The following is a 16,642-nucleotide window of genomic DNA, read 5'->3' as shown; positions in this document are numbered from 1 at the left end:
CCAAAAGGAGTCGGGAGTTAATGGCCCCGTGCGCATGCTGAGTTGAGTGTGAAAAGGATGTGGAGGACCACACACACACACACACACACACACTCACACACATTAATAAGCACACTATAATATCAGTACGTGATACTGAGGAAATGAATAAGCTTATATATATATATATATATATATATATATATATATATATATATATATATATATTTACACACAGTAGAGTGTGTGTATGTGAGTGCAGAGAGCAGAAGACATTATGCACAGTCTCCTCTTTCTTCTGTCTTCTAATCTTTAATTATCCTGCAAAACCCTGCGTGTTGTTTGGATTTTCATTCATGATTCTGGCCATGCTTTTTTTTTTTTTTTTTTTTTCCTGGTGAGAGAGGGTTCCGTTCATGCCTTTAGTGACCTTCCTTCTCTCTCCTTTCCCACCGTTCACTCAGGTGCATTTCAATCCCTCCTCTGGTTTATGTTTGTTTTCAGTGTACAATGGACAGAGACCTCGAGAAGTTTCTTCACTGCCAAAGAAAGATGCTGCCAGATCCTCTCAGGCCATTCAGCGCCATCCCCCATTATTCACATCAGCCTCTGTAAGTTGTTCTCTTTTTAGCCAGTTCTGCATTTGCTGGTTGACTTTGCCATTCACCCAGCCTTTTGTTTTACGGCTGTTCCTCGTGTCTTCAGTGCTGTTGTAATGCTGTTTTTACTGTATAACTGCTGTGAGCGCACACAGCCAGGTCCAGTGCAAAGCCATAGCTGGAAATCTGTAAATTAGCTCCCCAAATATTTTGCTCTTGCTTGAAAATTAATTAAAGAGCAGTTTGCTTTGAATGTCTGTGAAGGTTTGTCTGGTCCCACATTGTGAAGGACAGTGTGAGGCACTGATGGTAAAAAGCTGGGCGTGGTCCACAGAGATAAAAGCTTGTTCTGAACGGTGCCTTCTGAAATGTTTGGAGAGTTAATGTGGCTTGTGTGTAAAAAGGGTTAAATGTGCAGATATATATTTATGGCTCATGATAAGCTATTGTGGACTTTTACACCATCATGATAGTGAGAGATAGATAGATAGATACAGAGAGAGAGAGAGAGAGAGAGAGAGAGAGATTTACAGTTTTATTTATTAATAAAAATATACATGTGCATAAATTCACTCGCATTAAAAAACGCATACACACACTTGCAGGAACATACTGCGATACACATACTGTCACACACATACTCACATCCACACATCCACCCACCCACAGACAGACACACACACACACACACACACACACACACACACACAATCAGACACCACACACACACACGCACACACACACACTCAATCACACACCCAAACACACACACACACACACACACACACACACAAACAATCAGACACCCAGACACACACACACACACACACATGCACTAACAATCAGACACCCAAACACGTTAAGCTTTACCCCACTCCATGTGTTGTGATGGCCCTACTCATAACAGTTTGTTAAGTACAAGTTATTCATTTTAGAGCTGCTGTTTCTGAGGGGATTTGGATTTGTGATCATTACTTTGTAGAAAGAGGAAGAGAAATCAAGGAGAAATCACTGACAAATCATTCATTCATTTATTCATTCATTCACTGTCTGTAAGCGCTTATCCAGTTCGGGGTCGCGGTGGGTCCGGAGCCACCCCGGAATCACTGGGTGCAAAGCAGGAACACACCCTGGAGGGGTCACTGAAAAATGCACAGGTGTTAGGTCTAACTGCCTGTGTGCCCAGGTCTCAGCACCACTGGCATTAGAGTGCGATTAGTTGGATTGTGAGAAGCAGAAAATACAACTTCCGAAACTTGAACATTTTGCAGAGTGCTGTATTATCGTGCTTGAATAGAAATGCAGCTGAAAATCTAGAAAGCACTGGTGCAGCTAAAATACTGGTCCAATGAGCTAGTATACCTGATGTGTGTGAAACATTAAAATATGATACGTGACAATTAGGCTTTTGTTTTTAACATGTGGCTCATTTTGTTGCTTAAGTGGATATAATATATAAATTGTTGATGTTTGTAAGGGTGTGGTTCTCCGCTTCATTTGATGCACCATGTCAGTTCCAGCCTACCTCAGAAAAAGTCTAACAGATGTTTACCATTTCAGTTAGAATGAGGAAAAAGCCATGCAAGCATCACTGCAGCAGCTGTTGGGATAGTTTTTGAAGTTCATCCCTATCCAGAGGCTTTAAGAAGAACAGGCTGGAAGTTACACCAGCCTTAGAACTCATCAGGGCTGAGACTAATGTGACTGTGGAGTTGGTGGAGCCGATTACATTAGTAAAAACTCATGTACCACATGTGATATATATGCATACATATTATGAACCAAACTACACTTGCATTTTAATTTGCTTTCGGGGAACTGCAGAGGTGATTGTAGAGGAACACCATGGCTTTGAGAACAGCACACTGTCTGAACAAGAGGCTTTAGTTAAAACGGATAACTGCATCAGTGAAGAGGTTTGAGTTCTCAGAACTTAGGTCTGGTTTCTCTTCTTTTATTTAAACAGTCAGGTGGTCAAATTGTGCTAACCAGAAGCTACTTGCTGCACCTAAACCTAACACGTTTTATCAAAAGTAGGTTCTACATCTGCCCTGCTATAGGCTTGCAAATGTCTGCCTCACAGGAAAACATTTGTTCTTCAGTTAATGCCTTTATTTAAACATTTCAGAACATGATTAGGATCCTTTAAGCGTTCATACACAAGAAAACCACTTGATCCAGTCCTGAGTGTATAGTAACTACTGTAAAGTGATATCAGCCCCAATCCTAATAAAGCCCCGTGCAGTTCTCGGTCCTGTTCATAGTTACTTTACTGTAACACAAGTCTGCTTCAACATTTTCCTGCTACTTGTTTTTGTCTTTATTCAGATGGACAGACCCTGGAGCCTGAAGGAGCCACCTGTTTTCTGCTTCTGTCTTCACATCATGGTATGGAGACTTCCAACATGCTAATTATTTATTTTTTTTAAAGAAAATATGTTTTTTTTAACCTAATATTACTTTTGACTTGGACTTTAGAGGCATTGGACTCTACTATCATCCCTTATTTTTATAATCTATTTATTTTTTATCATTTTTTATTTATACTGTGACTAACACAATGGACAGTTCTCTACAGGCACAGACAATGGACACTTCATTATCTGTCCTAGAAAAAGAATTCATTTTCATCTGTTATCCTCCTTAATTTTGTTTATATTTTTATTCTTTTTTTTATAACTTTAGGCATAGGCTGGGACCTGGGATATTTCATTTCTGTCAAGGACAATGGGCACTTCATTATATTTCTGAGATAAGTTAAATTTCAACTGTTAGTACAGAACAGATGGTCGTTTATTTTATTCATTTTATTAATTGTATTATTTATAACATTCTTCATTTAAAACTTCATATATTCCTTGTGAAAGAGAACAGTCTGGAACAGAGAAGGACAATGGACACTTCATTTTCTTTTTGGGATATTAAGTAAAATTTCATGTAATTATTGGATAGATGATTATTAATTGTATTAATTCTACATTGTTTTCTATATTTTATACTTTTTTATACATTTACTGTGACATTGGACAGTCCATAATTGACAAGGACAACATACTTTCTGTTATCTATTCTAGATAATCCTTAATTATGTCTTACATTTCATCTTTTATCCCTCTACAATAGATTTGTCCTTGATAACAAGGGAAGTTTCATTCATGGTCCCTGGGTGGGCCGCTGTTATTTTCATTTATTAAGTTCTTCATTGATAACTTTGTACATTGACTTGGACAGTGAACACTCGAGTACAAGCTTTGGAAAATAAACCCCTCTTTATCTGTCGTTGATAATAAGTTACATTTCACTCGTTATTCCTGGACAGATGACTGGTTACTGTGAGAGAGACTCACATTTTGAGTACAGTGAGCTGGTCTCTATAAGTAAAGCTGATCAGCAGAGTTACTGGAGGATGTTTGGCTATTCTTTACAAGTTTGAGCATATGACTCAGGGAAGGTGTGAGGGATGAGTCAGAATCAGGCGGGGTCTAGAGAGGGAGGGGGTCTCTTCTACCTGTGAGGGGGTCCTGTGACATCACTGCATCAGAGAAACAAAACTCAGAGCATCCATACACTCACAAAGCTCCATGTGCTCACAGTAATAATGCAAACACACATACGGACACCATTTTATAACTTCAGCCATTTTTTATTCAGTCTACAGCATGTGCAAAGAGAGAGAGAGAGAGAGAGAGAAAGAGAGTGAGAGAGAGAGCGTGTACCTCATTGGCATTTTTATTAATATCATAACATCCATTTGTTTTATTTTATATATTTAAAAAAAAAAACAGTTGTAAAAAGAGTTTAGATTCATGATTCATTTGTGAGTAAGACTTTAGATAAGTAACTTGAACTTTAAATAGACATGAAACACAGGTTTATAGTAGGCTGATATTTAAATAAATATGTAGAAGTTGTAATTTTGTTTTCATGTGATTCATTGTACTGAAAAATGGGGTATATTAGTTTCTGTAGTATTCCTTGTCCTTTATTACTCAAAGGAAAGTTGGTTATTTTATCTCTGTCTTCTATTTTTTTCCACTCTCATGTCCATAAAATTCTTAATGGTTTTATTTATATGACAATTGAACATATAGATTATAGTAGAACATATTTTTAATGTATTTAAAGTCATCCCTCAAATATCAATACACTCATACTTAGAAGATCCTAAATTTAAAATATATTACTTTTGATTTTAATACAAATTTGAGTCTGCTACTATTCATTACCAAATGTCAGCTTTTATATTCTAAAACTATCTTTTAAATAATACAATGCAGTTGTATTTTTAACTTAAAGAAATATGTAACAGAAGTTTGGTTGACAGGTCCTGGACATTAAAAACAGAAAAAAACACCAAAAAACAAACAAAAGAAACAGGTCATGAGTTAAATTCTCACATTAAATCATAGTCACAGTAATGAAACTGTCAGTGCTGCTGCTGAGCACACGCAGCTACACAGCATGTGACACTGCAGCATGTACGAGACTCCTAGAACTTTCCAGCAAAGTTCAGCCCACTGAAGTTTATAAAAGCATTAACCAATATCACAAAGACATGTTAGTTAACAGATAAGGGGAAAGAGATTTTCAAAAATATGGTCTAGATTCCAGACGTATGAGCAACAATCCAGAGTGAAACCTAAAGTCCCAGCAGGTTTGTTTTTCAGGTTTGACAGGAAGCTTGTGTGAGTGATGTGATGTGATAACAGTCTGTCCATTTCTTAACAAGTGCTTTTCACTTTTTAATTGTAGGACATTTGTGAGTGAGAAGAGGTCCTGACCAGAGCTGCATGGGTGTGGTACTCTGCTTCTACAGAAGAGAAAGAGAGAGAGGCAGAGAGGGCACAGGGAGAGAGGAAGGATAAGGGCGGGTATTCAGATCCAGAATTAAACAGATGAATCAGTTTTCACAGTTATGTATCTGCCCCTTTCACTCAGAGCAGAAAAAGAGTGGTAAAACATAGGACCCTTCAAATGTAAAACATACTTTTGCATCATTTGATCAGTCTCAGGCTAATATTCACTGAAGTAAAGCACAATGTAAATGTGAAACAACCCCACCTTACTTTTTTAAACATTTAAAAGCCTAATATTCATCAGTTTAAAGGAATCAGACCCCCCTTTTTTTATATCATTTATAGGAAAGAGCAAAATCCATTGAGCTTCTAAATTCAGTCAGATTTTTTTCTGATACAACCCATGTTTCATTGCTGGTTCTCTAAAATTAATCTTTAAAAAAGTCCATATAAATTATAATAAAGATACTGTTTAGAAATATATTTTATTTATTCTGAAGGGAGACCCCTATACATCGACACCCCAAAACCACACAGAGAAAAGTGTTTACCTCACCCTGAATAAGGAAAAATGTAAGTTTGGTTAAAATATCTGTGTAAAATATTTTAGATTTTATTATACATCTCATTCACATTCTAGTAAATGAGAAGACACATTATTTAGCTTTGACTAGTCCTCTGTGTCATGTGAAACATCTGAGTTTTAGTGAAGTTAACAAAAAGTGAATGAAAAAACTCCAAAGCTGATGTCTTCACTGCTCTAATAGAAATATTACAGGGAAATATATTTTACAGCTGGATTTAATGATGACAGAAAACTACAGAAGAGTCCTGTATCTCTGTAGAATATACGAGTGAGTGGTGGAGGATGTTAGTTTAGAAGTTTAGACTGAGGCAGTTGTTTTAGTAGAAACCTGGCAATGTAAAGCAGGACAGAGAGTTGTTCCTTTAAAATACATTTAGCTTCAGCTTCATCTCAGAATTGTTTCAAAACCTCTATCAACATAAGACCATAATTTGGTGTTATAATTTGGATTTAACTACTATTCTATGGTAACTGTTATACAGGCTAAAATGTAAAGAAATTTTGAAAAGAAATGAATTTTTGGAACCATAAAGAAACCTTTAATGGATGTCTTTTTTATCATTTCTTAACATTGTTAAGAAATGTTTGATACTGGTTTCATATGTCTGATAGTTTTGTTAACACTGAAAATCAAAGCCCTTCTTTAGCTTTTTTAGGAGTTTAAGTTTAACTTCTATGTAATATATATATTCTACAACAATTAAAGGAAAATTCCTAGAACTGTTCATAAAAAGAACTTTTATTACTTATATACTATTCTTGGACAAATTGGTCCTAGAACATCCTTAGGTTTGTGTATCTGAGCCCAGGACCCTCAGTACTATAAATACTGAGATAGATATGATTCTAAGAGCAAAATATGTTGAATGAGCTCCAGGAAAGATTCTTTAAACATGTTTTCCTATAATCTTAGACAGTATCTAAGGTCATTGTGAACGTGTTTGCTTAATGAGAACAGTCAGTAGAATACCTAAATGAATCAGACCACTTACTCTAAATGAGTGAGAGAAATGTTATAGTAGTGGCAGTGGATGTATAAAAGTATTTTCTCTCCGAATAAAACTTGTATCACCAAAATAGTAATATTTCAGGAGAAGAAGAAAAAAAGCCTTAACTTTCAGTGAACATTATTATAAAAAGATTTTATGCCGTGTCAATCTGGAGCATATCTTTTGGTCCATTAATTAGAATAGGTTCATACAGTGAACATCCAAAACTTCTTAATTATGACAATAAAAAAGAGAAAGGCAAAAATGGACAAATGACAAGGTTTAGTTCTGAAAGTGGTTATATAAAATTGTCTTTATAAACATTTACATTAACAAAAAAGTACATTATAATGTGTTAAGTCTCTCTGATCCTATTCCTATTCACCTTTAACTACTTAGAGTTAGGATTTTGACAGAATTCATTTAAAACACAAGTTTTAAAGATGGCTTGATATATATATATATATATTCAGACTGACAACACTGGCCATATCATTGTGTGTGTGTGTGTGTGTGTGTTTGTGTGTGTGTGTGCAAGCGTGTGTGTGTGTTATATAAATTAAATATAAAATATATGGGTATGCATGTATAATATTTGTTAGCATAGATGTTTTTGTAGGTTTTGTGATAGTTTAATACCAAAATGATACCTATACATTTGTAACAGAATACCAACTGAAATCTAAAGTATATTTTATTGTTTTTAAGTGAAAGGGAGAATTGGAGATTATTGTAGAATTATAATTTTTGTGTTAAACCCATTCCCAACAAGGAAAATTGTGGAAGTGGGATTCAATGCATTTTAAAACAGAATTACACATTTCTTTGAACTTTTATAAGTATATAAGCATGGAGCTGGAGAATGTTTGTGTGTGTGTGTGTGTGTGTGTGTGTGTGTGTGTGTAGGTTAAAACAAAGGGTATGTTTGTATGAGGGTTGTGTGTTTGTATTAAAATGTATAAAGATCAGGTTAAATGATGTCTGCTTAAACTGACCATGATTGCAACAGGAAACGTGTGGTATTTTACACATTAGTGTCCAGCACAGTTTTGCTAATATATTTACAATGATTCTTATCATTTGCTTTGGGATTAATGCTTTTTGTAATTGTGAAAAGAAGAAACTTAGGAATGTCTGTGATGACGCTGTAATGCTCAGTGTGTTCATGTTAAAATGCATAGTTAGTCAGTATTGGAAGTGGCATATGTACAGTGCAGAGTAAAGAGCCTTTTCATTCTCGAGAGATCAGGATTTGAACAGGTTCTTTAGGAATTATGACTTGTGAAATGTGAATATTCATCTAAAAAGAAAAAAATAATAATAATAATAAATAAAAAACTGAATACAGTAGAAACCAAGAACCAGGCATGTGTTTTTAACTAGGAGTTTGTTTTTGAATATTAAGGCAGAACTATTTACAGACATGTACAGATGTGTTACAAAGTGCTTAGATAAAAGTGTGTATGGTTTACAGAGTCAACCTATACACATAGTTGGAATTCTGTACAAAGATCAAATTTTGGAGTTATTTTAACAACAGTTGCTTAATGTGAACATATCTATCAGTGAATATTATGAATAGTATATTTCTCTTGTATTTGTCGCTATAATCTGTGAGTTTGAGAGGGAGCCAGAGAGAGTGCGAGAGCTAGAGAGAGACAGAGGGGGAACGTAGAAGGACATACGCACATGTCTTATGTTTACATCTTGTGTCTGGAAGCGTGGTGGGTTTGTGTGTGAATGTGTAATTTATGTGAATGAGCCTTTAGTGTGTCATAGTTTATCACAACCAGTGTGTGACCCTAGCATGGTTTTTGGACGTATTCCTTCATTAAGGGAAAGGAGTGGGGTTTTTCAGATTCAAACAGATTCAAAAGGTACAAATAATACAACATAATCTTTTCATCAGAGACAAAGTTATAAAGAGTTATTCTAAATCAATTTTGTTGTTAATACAATTTCCCTTTTTTCTGAGGGGTCACTGAATGTGGTGAAATACAGTAACTGTGCTGTTACTCTAATAGTCAGCACCCAGGAGTAATCAGATCTGAGTCAGTATTAAACTTCCCATAATGATACATATTTTACACAAGTGTTTTACAGGCTGGGACTTTTCTGTACAAGTGCTATGATATTTTGACCTATTTTATATTTTTATAATCCAAGGCACATAGACAATTTAAAACAATGCTTAGGTTCAGTTCTACTCCAGTACACAACGTCTTAAAGCTAAGATTGCAATATTTGAGTCAATAGTATATATGTATCTGTTTGCTTTTTAAATTGTTGTGACATTTTCCTCTAAATCGCCTGCATTTTTGAGCCCACTTTTAAAACTTAGAATCTTTTACTCTTTGCTTGGTTCGTGGCTTTAATAGCATAAGTTAAACATGACATGTACCTCTTGGAGAAGAAATGAAGAGTCCTTTGCTTTGCTCTGTGATTCAATTAAATGCTTCCCAATGCCATTAGCCGTTCTTCTAGTCACGTTGTTTGACTGTCCTCTGTGTGAGTGCATGTGTGTGTGAGCGGGTGGTCGTTTGAGTGTGAGCATCTGTGTATGCATATGTGTGTGTTATCATTCATGCGTATATGATCCTGTCTACATGTAAAAAAAAAACATAAAAACAAAATGAAGCCAAATAAAAACCATAATGGCTGACAGTTAAATCAGATTCAGTGATGGGTACTAAATAATGCTCCTGTATAGCTGTGGGTTTCATTTTTATCCAAGAAAACAGATAATGTACATACAAATCGTCTTATCGTTGGGCTTTTAAACCTTTCAGAATATACAGAGTTCACACACCATTGTGGAGCTGAGTGCAGAGTGCAGATATGTATGTGGCCAAAATATATGTTAGATGCAAAGAACACAAGCATGTAAAGATATCTATGTCATTTAATGTTGTGATTAGCTTGAAATGAGACCATGTGAGTGATGGAATTAAATGGCATGATTTAATGGTCTGATCTTCTCATCCTTTCACAGGCAAACTGGGTTAAAATTTGACAACGTGCATGAGAAGTTGGATCCCTCCTGATCCAGTCTCTTGGGCCCAGTTTCTTACCTATGGAGGATATTTGAGCTACTGGATCTAGGAGCAAGAGGGCACAGAAAGGTATTTAAACCTGTATCTTTTTAAAGAGGTTGTGTTAAGAGTAGCTGGTGGACTGTGTCTGTTCCTGGAAACTCTTCACTCATTTGGCGGTTTTCTGAACAGCAGAAAGGGCTCACTATCCTGAGACTTCAGATGTTAGAAAGGGACTGTTTACAGATATTTTCTGGGCATGGTCTTGTTGATACACGTTGTAAACTTATTACATCAATCTGTCAGTAAGCTTGTCTTCACTCCAGACTGTGAGAGGAGCTCTGATACAGTTAAACACAGTTCAGCTGCCTGTATGAAAAGGAGCGGACGCTTTTGATGGGTTTCTGACCGTGTGCTTGTAGAGTATATGAAGACGTACAGACAAATCAATCATCATAATGGTCATTCCAGCATGCAGAGAGTTTAGCAGCTCAGAATACAATACGGTGTCATGGTGTGTGTGTGTGTGTTTGAGCACACATGGTTTAGTCTGTTAGATGTGTGTTTAAATAAGGATGTGCACATGTATAATGTGCACACATGTGGCTTGTTCTACTACACCTCAGCGGAATTCAAAAGTCAGAGTACAAAATTAACACTAAAGTTGTTTTTCACATAAACCTGGAAACGTACAAAAGTAAGGTTCAGAGTTGTGATCATTCTTGGTGACTGGTAAAATGTAAGCACATTTATAACACTGCTGAACACTGTCTTTATACATAAAAAAAAATGTCAGAGTGTTTTAGTCCCAGCTCTTAAACATAGAGCACATGTTCAGACAATTTTAAGATGGATTTAATCGACTCTTCACAGGCTTTTGTCAGAGTTAGTGATCAGAGTGTGTGCCAGATTGAGCGCAAACTGTCATTAACACAGAAAGGCGAGATATAAAATATGAAAATCTGAAGTTCATGCAGATAATTCAAATATTGTAGTTTTTACTCAAATTAATAAGCTGATATTTTGTAGTTTAAAAAAGAATATGTATTAAATGAAAAAAAAGGAAAAGCATGAGCACTACGCCCAGTGAATCTGTGAACCCCACTGTATGTGTTTATAGAATATGTGCATAGATGCGCAGTATCTTTAAAAATAAATTGGTGTTTACTATGTTTGTGTATGGTGTAGTCATCTGTGGGTGACATTTAACATGATTTATCTAAAGTTAGGTTGTCTGTAAGTGTGATTGATCATATTCACATGGAGCTGTGCAAGGCTGTATGTGTCTGTAACTGTGTCTGAATGTGAATATATACGTGTATGAGTGTGTGTACTGTCAGATGAGTTTGTAATTGAGTGTGTATCACAGTAGTCTGAGTATTTGTGTATGTGTGTGTGTGTCAGAGAGAGAGAGAGAGAGTCCAGAGACAGACGGAGGAGCACACGTGCTGGCTAAGATTACTGAGCAAGCCGTGAGGGAGTGCCATCATTTTTTTTTTTTAAATATGTTTTGCCTGTACAGACTGAAAATTACAATTATATATAGCTCTGGATTAATTGTCTAAAGCATGTTTAAATCCTGTTTGGTACGTATATAAAGCAACAGTGTCTAAAAGGTTATTTAGGCTTTAGTCAGACCCCAGAACAACGTATGCAACTGGCAGGCCCCTGTCTGAGCTGCAGGGGTATTTTTTTCAATGAAGCAACAATGAAAGACAGCACCCCATTAACCCCACTCCTCCCAATCAGATATATGTATATTCTTATTTTTATATTTATAAAGCTGTCTTTTGTTTAGTTTGTTTCTTTAGTTAGAGCTAATTCTGGTTCAAGTCATGCTCCTGCTTTTTTTTTTTTTTTTTTTTTGAATGAGTGCATTTTAAAGCAGTGTCATTCAGTATTGAAACATCTAAAAGTGCCATGTGTTCCACATAGAGATCTCTCCATTGTGCAAGTTCAGGGAAGCATGGTAAATTATGGTTCAGTTCAGCTCTGAACAATTTCTCTGAGAACCATTAGACACCTTAATGTCTTTAAAAGATTTTCAAGTATGTGGCTATATTTTTAAGCTGACCATCATCTGTACACCACTGAAAAATGCTGTGCTGTTAATGTTTTTGTGAAGAAATTGATTAGATGTATATGCCCAGAATAACTGAATTTAACTGAGTGAACACATATATCATGCTATCATCGAGCACGTTCCTCTTCAACCATGTGTTTGTACAAATGTGGTGTGTGTGTGTTTGTGTGTGTGTGTGTGTGTGTGTGTGTGTGTGTGTGTGTGTGTGTGTGTGTGTGTGTGTGTGTGTGTGTGGCTTGTTTGAACAGGTAAGAAGTATTTGACCAAAAAGCCTGTGGATGTATGTTAGTTGTGATGCAGTGAAAGAAGTACAAGGTGTAATGTTAGGAACTGAACAGGGTGAAGTAAGAAAATATTACATTTTATGGGTAAAACAGAGGTTACAGCATTGTGTGACATTTTAGATAATAACTGTTTCATTATGAAATGAGTAGACATGCATGTGTGTGTTTGTATACATATATCTGTCCATCTGTCCGTGTTTTTGTGTGTGTGTGTGCGTTTGTAGACTTCTAACTGTTTGTCTGTGAATGTATGAGGCTACCTCTATCAGTGTGTGTTGGAATGTGTGTATGTTTTCTACCAACTAGTGTGTGTGTGTGTGTGTGTGTGTGTGTGTGTGTGTGTGTGTGTGTGTGTGTGCGTGTGTCTATAATACACACCTGTTTATGTGTTTGTATCTGTAGGAAATTATTTGTAACAATAATTTATTCAATTTGACTCTCTGCTATTGTCTATATGTTATAAAATGCATTAGGTTTTGATTGTGTCTCATTACATTTCTGTAAGAAATCCACATTAAAAATTCCTCCCAATTCCTGAATCTGTAGGAGGCTAAAAGTTGACATTATGAGCACGTTTGCCCAGCTTTATCACACAGTTCTGTCTCTATATTTAGTACTGTTTCCACTGCATGCTGAGATGTATTGAAAGCATAGATACATACATATGAATACCCCACAAAATCATCATCCGGTAAATACACCATGAACACAAGAATTTAGTTACTGTATGGGGAAGTGTAAAATGTCGGGAGCTTGTTTTCTTTCACGTTGTTGTGAATTGTAAAATTATGAACAAAACAACTGGTCCTGGATCTGTTTATTTGTCCTGTTCATAAAATGAAAGTGTTGATCATTTAAAACTTTGATTCACTTGAAGCAGCAGATAGTAAAGTAATCAATCTCTGGGCATTTTTTGTCTTGGTGTTTTTACAGGTGATCTACATGACACCCACAGGGAGGGGGGACAGTCCTGAAAGCCTTGTTCCTGTCTCTTCTTTCCGTGTAAAGTGGCAGAGGATTCATAAAGGAATTATTTGATCCAGTCAGGTATTTGATATCTGAGACTGTTTGTGAAGGCCTTGTGTTTAGAGCAGTTAAGGCACATTGTGAACGCTGTATTTTTCTTGTCACATTTGATGCTTATGATGCAGTTCCAGACCTTTATTTCCAGGCATGGGAAAGTGAATATTGTTGATGGAAAAGGCACAATTTAAACACTTTAAATTTAACTATCCTTAATGCTGGCCTTTAAATTTGTGCTCATGTGCGCGTGTACAGCTGCGTGACGACTGCGTGTGCTTCACGGGTTTTTAAGGTGACGTATGCTGAATGGCAGAGGCACTTAGTGAAAATTGTATGTATAATTCTAATAGAGAATACGGCAGTATTGTTGTGAGTAGGGGCAGTTTTAAACAGTAGTGTTATGACTATGCTTAAAGACACGTCCCCAGCTGTGGTCTGGCTGTTACGGCGCAGGTGTGGCTTGGTGCTGGGCTTATTATGGATTTAGAAAAGACAGACTACACAAAACATGTTTCGACATAATTTTCACGCAATGGCTGGTTTAATTTTGTAAGCTGGGTTTATGATGATTTCAGCATAGACTATTTTGTTTGTGTGTGTGTGAGAGAGAGAGAGACAAAGACGTACAGTAGCAGCGGTGAGGAGCGTCGCTCTCCACTTTTGCTGGTTCTGAAATGGCCGCCCTCCGAGGGCCACATCCTCTCAGCCGATCACATAGTTTCTTTACCCATATCCTCACAGATCAGACACTGTGTAAATCACATTTATAATAATTCTAAGCTTGGCTCTGGATGCTTTGATTTAATTTGGTACAAGACGAGTAGGTTTTTAAGAGTAGATCCTGTCATGTCCAGATCTTAATGTGGGTGCCCGCTCAAAAATTAAATGGCCTAACGTTAAGTGGGATTTACGCAAATTATTTCAAAGCTGGGATTTCTCTAAAATGTGTCGAGTGTCGAGGTTCAGACATGTGAATGTATCGATACTTTAGGGGGAGTGAGAACAGATTTGTAGATTAGTAGGTGAACACAGAGAGTTTCCCTGAAGTATCTGTAGCTGTGTTAATACGAATAATTTACATTTACATAAGAATAAACATGAGACACACAGCCACACGGGCCATATACTTCTCATCACACACTCGTGGTGAATATTCGAGATAATAGTAATACTTCTAAATAATATCCCAACTAAACCAGCCTTTTTAATGTATAATTTTATTTATAGCTCAAGCACTAACTGATTGGGTTAAATGTGCTGTTTAAATGCTGGATTTTTGAAAATGCAATTATCTCTGTAGTAATATTTATGTTCATAAAAATAAATATGAAAAAGAAAGATTTTAATATTGTCATTAAATATATATTTAACTACAATAACAACTTGTACATTTGTTTAATATCGTGCATTTCTTGTGTACATTGGCATGTTGACACTGTATTGTGCCTTTATCTAATAGTGCTTTTATTGCCAATTAGCATTATTTGTTTTGCTGTGGTGTTTGTGCTAAAATAAATAAAAAAGATTTTTCTTTATCCAGTGGGTTGTGTTCTTTGTGTGTCTTATTTAAGATAAATAAAATCCTTCACACTGGTTATTTAACATACTGAAACATTTGCACCTTTCCTCGTGATTTTTGTTGTTCACTAAACTTTCTGAACAGACTACAAAAAGCAGTTTTGGAAAGCAGTGTCAGAGTATAACCTGGTGAAACCCAGTCGAAATAAAATGCAAACGACCAGCTGTGTTTTGGATTAAACCTCAGGACCCATTACTTTTTTGTACTCTGCAGTGTGCGAGGATTGCTTTTCCTGTGTTAATACAGACTTGCAGTTCTTTACGCATTTAATTTCTACGTTAAAACTCAGATGGGTATGAGGAGTGAGAATGGCGACAGGACTCGAGTGCCTTGTAGACGAGAGAAGCAGCTGCTGTGTGTGAGTGAGAGAGAGAGAGAGAGAGAGAGAGAGAGAGAGTTTGAGAGAGACATCACAGCAAGCTAAAGAGGGAGTATCTTGTTACACATATCTGACTATTCCACCACGTTCCGTCCCTTAATGCTTGTGAAACCTTGGTGAAATTCTCGATGTGCTCTCACACTCGTGAAACTATTTTGTGTTGTAACCTTCTCCTCCAGCTCAGCTCCTCTCTCCCTCACTATTTACATAATCCAGCTCGCTTCCGTGTTTGAAAAGCAAGATATCGCCGCTTCTCGCGAGATTTCAGCAAGGCGCGCCTGGTAGTTGTAGTTTTTCCCCCGTCTCAGGTTCATTTGGTGTACTGTGCCTCAGTTTCTGAGCTGCAGACAAACTACAATGTTTCTCATGCTGGTACAGTGTGTCCTCGTCGTGCCTTTCCCTGTGTAGCCAAAAATGATGTTTGCCCCATAGTTCTTTTAACGTTTATTTGTCCTACATCCAGAGAGGTTTTTCGAGAGCGCTTTACTAAAGGTAATGGTTCTGTGGAGGTCTGTGAACACATTCTGAACTACCTCACGGGGTTTTTAGACGGTATACTGACAAAACACCTATTGATACGTCCTGCTTAGCCGGTCTGCGCACGCTCAGATCCACACTTTTTTGTCATTTGTTTCTTATCTTTTTTTTAACAATTACACAACCTTAGCTTACTGTTATTTGCTCCAGTGTTCCAAAACTGTACACGGACAATCAAATTTATTATAAACAAATAAATAAAATAACAATTGAAGCTATTTCTTATCACCGTATTAGTAATTACTACTAATAATTAATAATTATGTTTATAATTTGTTTAGCAGCATTTTCTGATTAGCTATTTTTAGTCCATCGAAATACCTTACGTGATATTTTATTTAGGCGGCTGTAGCCAACTTATAAAAGTAAATTATGGTAGTATATTTTGACAAGGCAGCGCAACTCGACAGAGCAGCGGCCCTACTGGTTTCTCTCTGATAGTAAACCAGGCGCGTCTTTTAAAAGGCTTTCACAAAGATCCAGAGAGAACGACAAACACGTTGTAGAGCATTCTATCCTCTTTAGAACGCCGAGGGCAAACAGACAATTAGAGGGAACGAGGAGAACATTGTAGAACTTCTTCACCATGAAAACACGGAGGCATCATGTTTTGTTTTTTTGTTTTTAGCTAAGAGTGTATGAGTCATATGTGAGCCAGCACCCGTGAATGAACGTGAACGGCGTTCCTGTGACCAAATCGAATCGCCCGGAGATCACTCCGAAGGCGGGAGAGCGTTGGCTTCTCCAGCCAATGGGCGAAAAGCTTCATTCATAAA

At 36.6% G+C, this 16,642-nt stretch overlaps 1 long non-coding RNA gene across 1 annotated transcript; it reads left to right on the top strand.

Annotated features, from left to right (window-relative positions):
* The first annotated feature begins 409 nt into the window (after positions 1 to 409).
* Positions 410 to 14,811, top strand: LOC136680212 (uncharacterized). The gene is made up of 4 exons (XR_010796878.1): positions 410 to 590; positions 2,907 to 2,966; positions 9,942 to 10,071; positions 13,282 to 14,811. It is a non-coding gene; the product is annotated as an uncharacterized lncRNA (long non-coding RNA).
* Positions 14,812 to 16,642: the final 1,831 nt, after the last annotated feature.

This window comes from Hoplias malabaricus, unplaced genomic scaffold, assembly GCF_029633855.1.
Source record: "Hoplias malabaricus isolate fHopMal1 unplaced genomic scaffold, fHopMal1.hap1 scaffold_409, whole genome shotgun sequence".
NCBI classification, from domain to species: Eukaryota; Metazoa; Chordata; class Actinopteri; order Characiformes; family Erythrinidae; genus Hoplias; species Hoplias malabaricus.
This window is presented reverse-complemented; position numbering and strand designations above follow the sequence as displayed.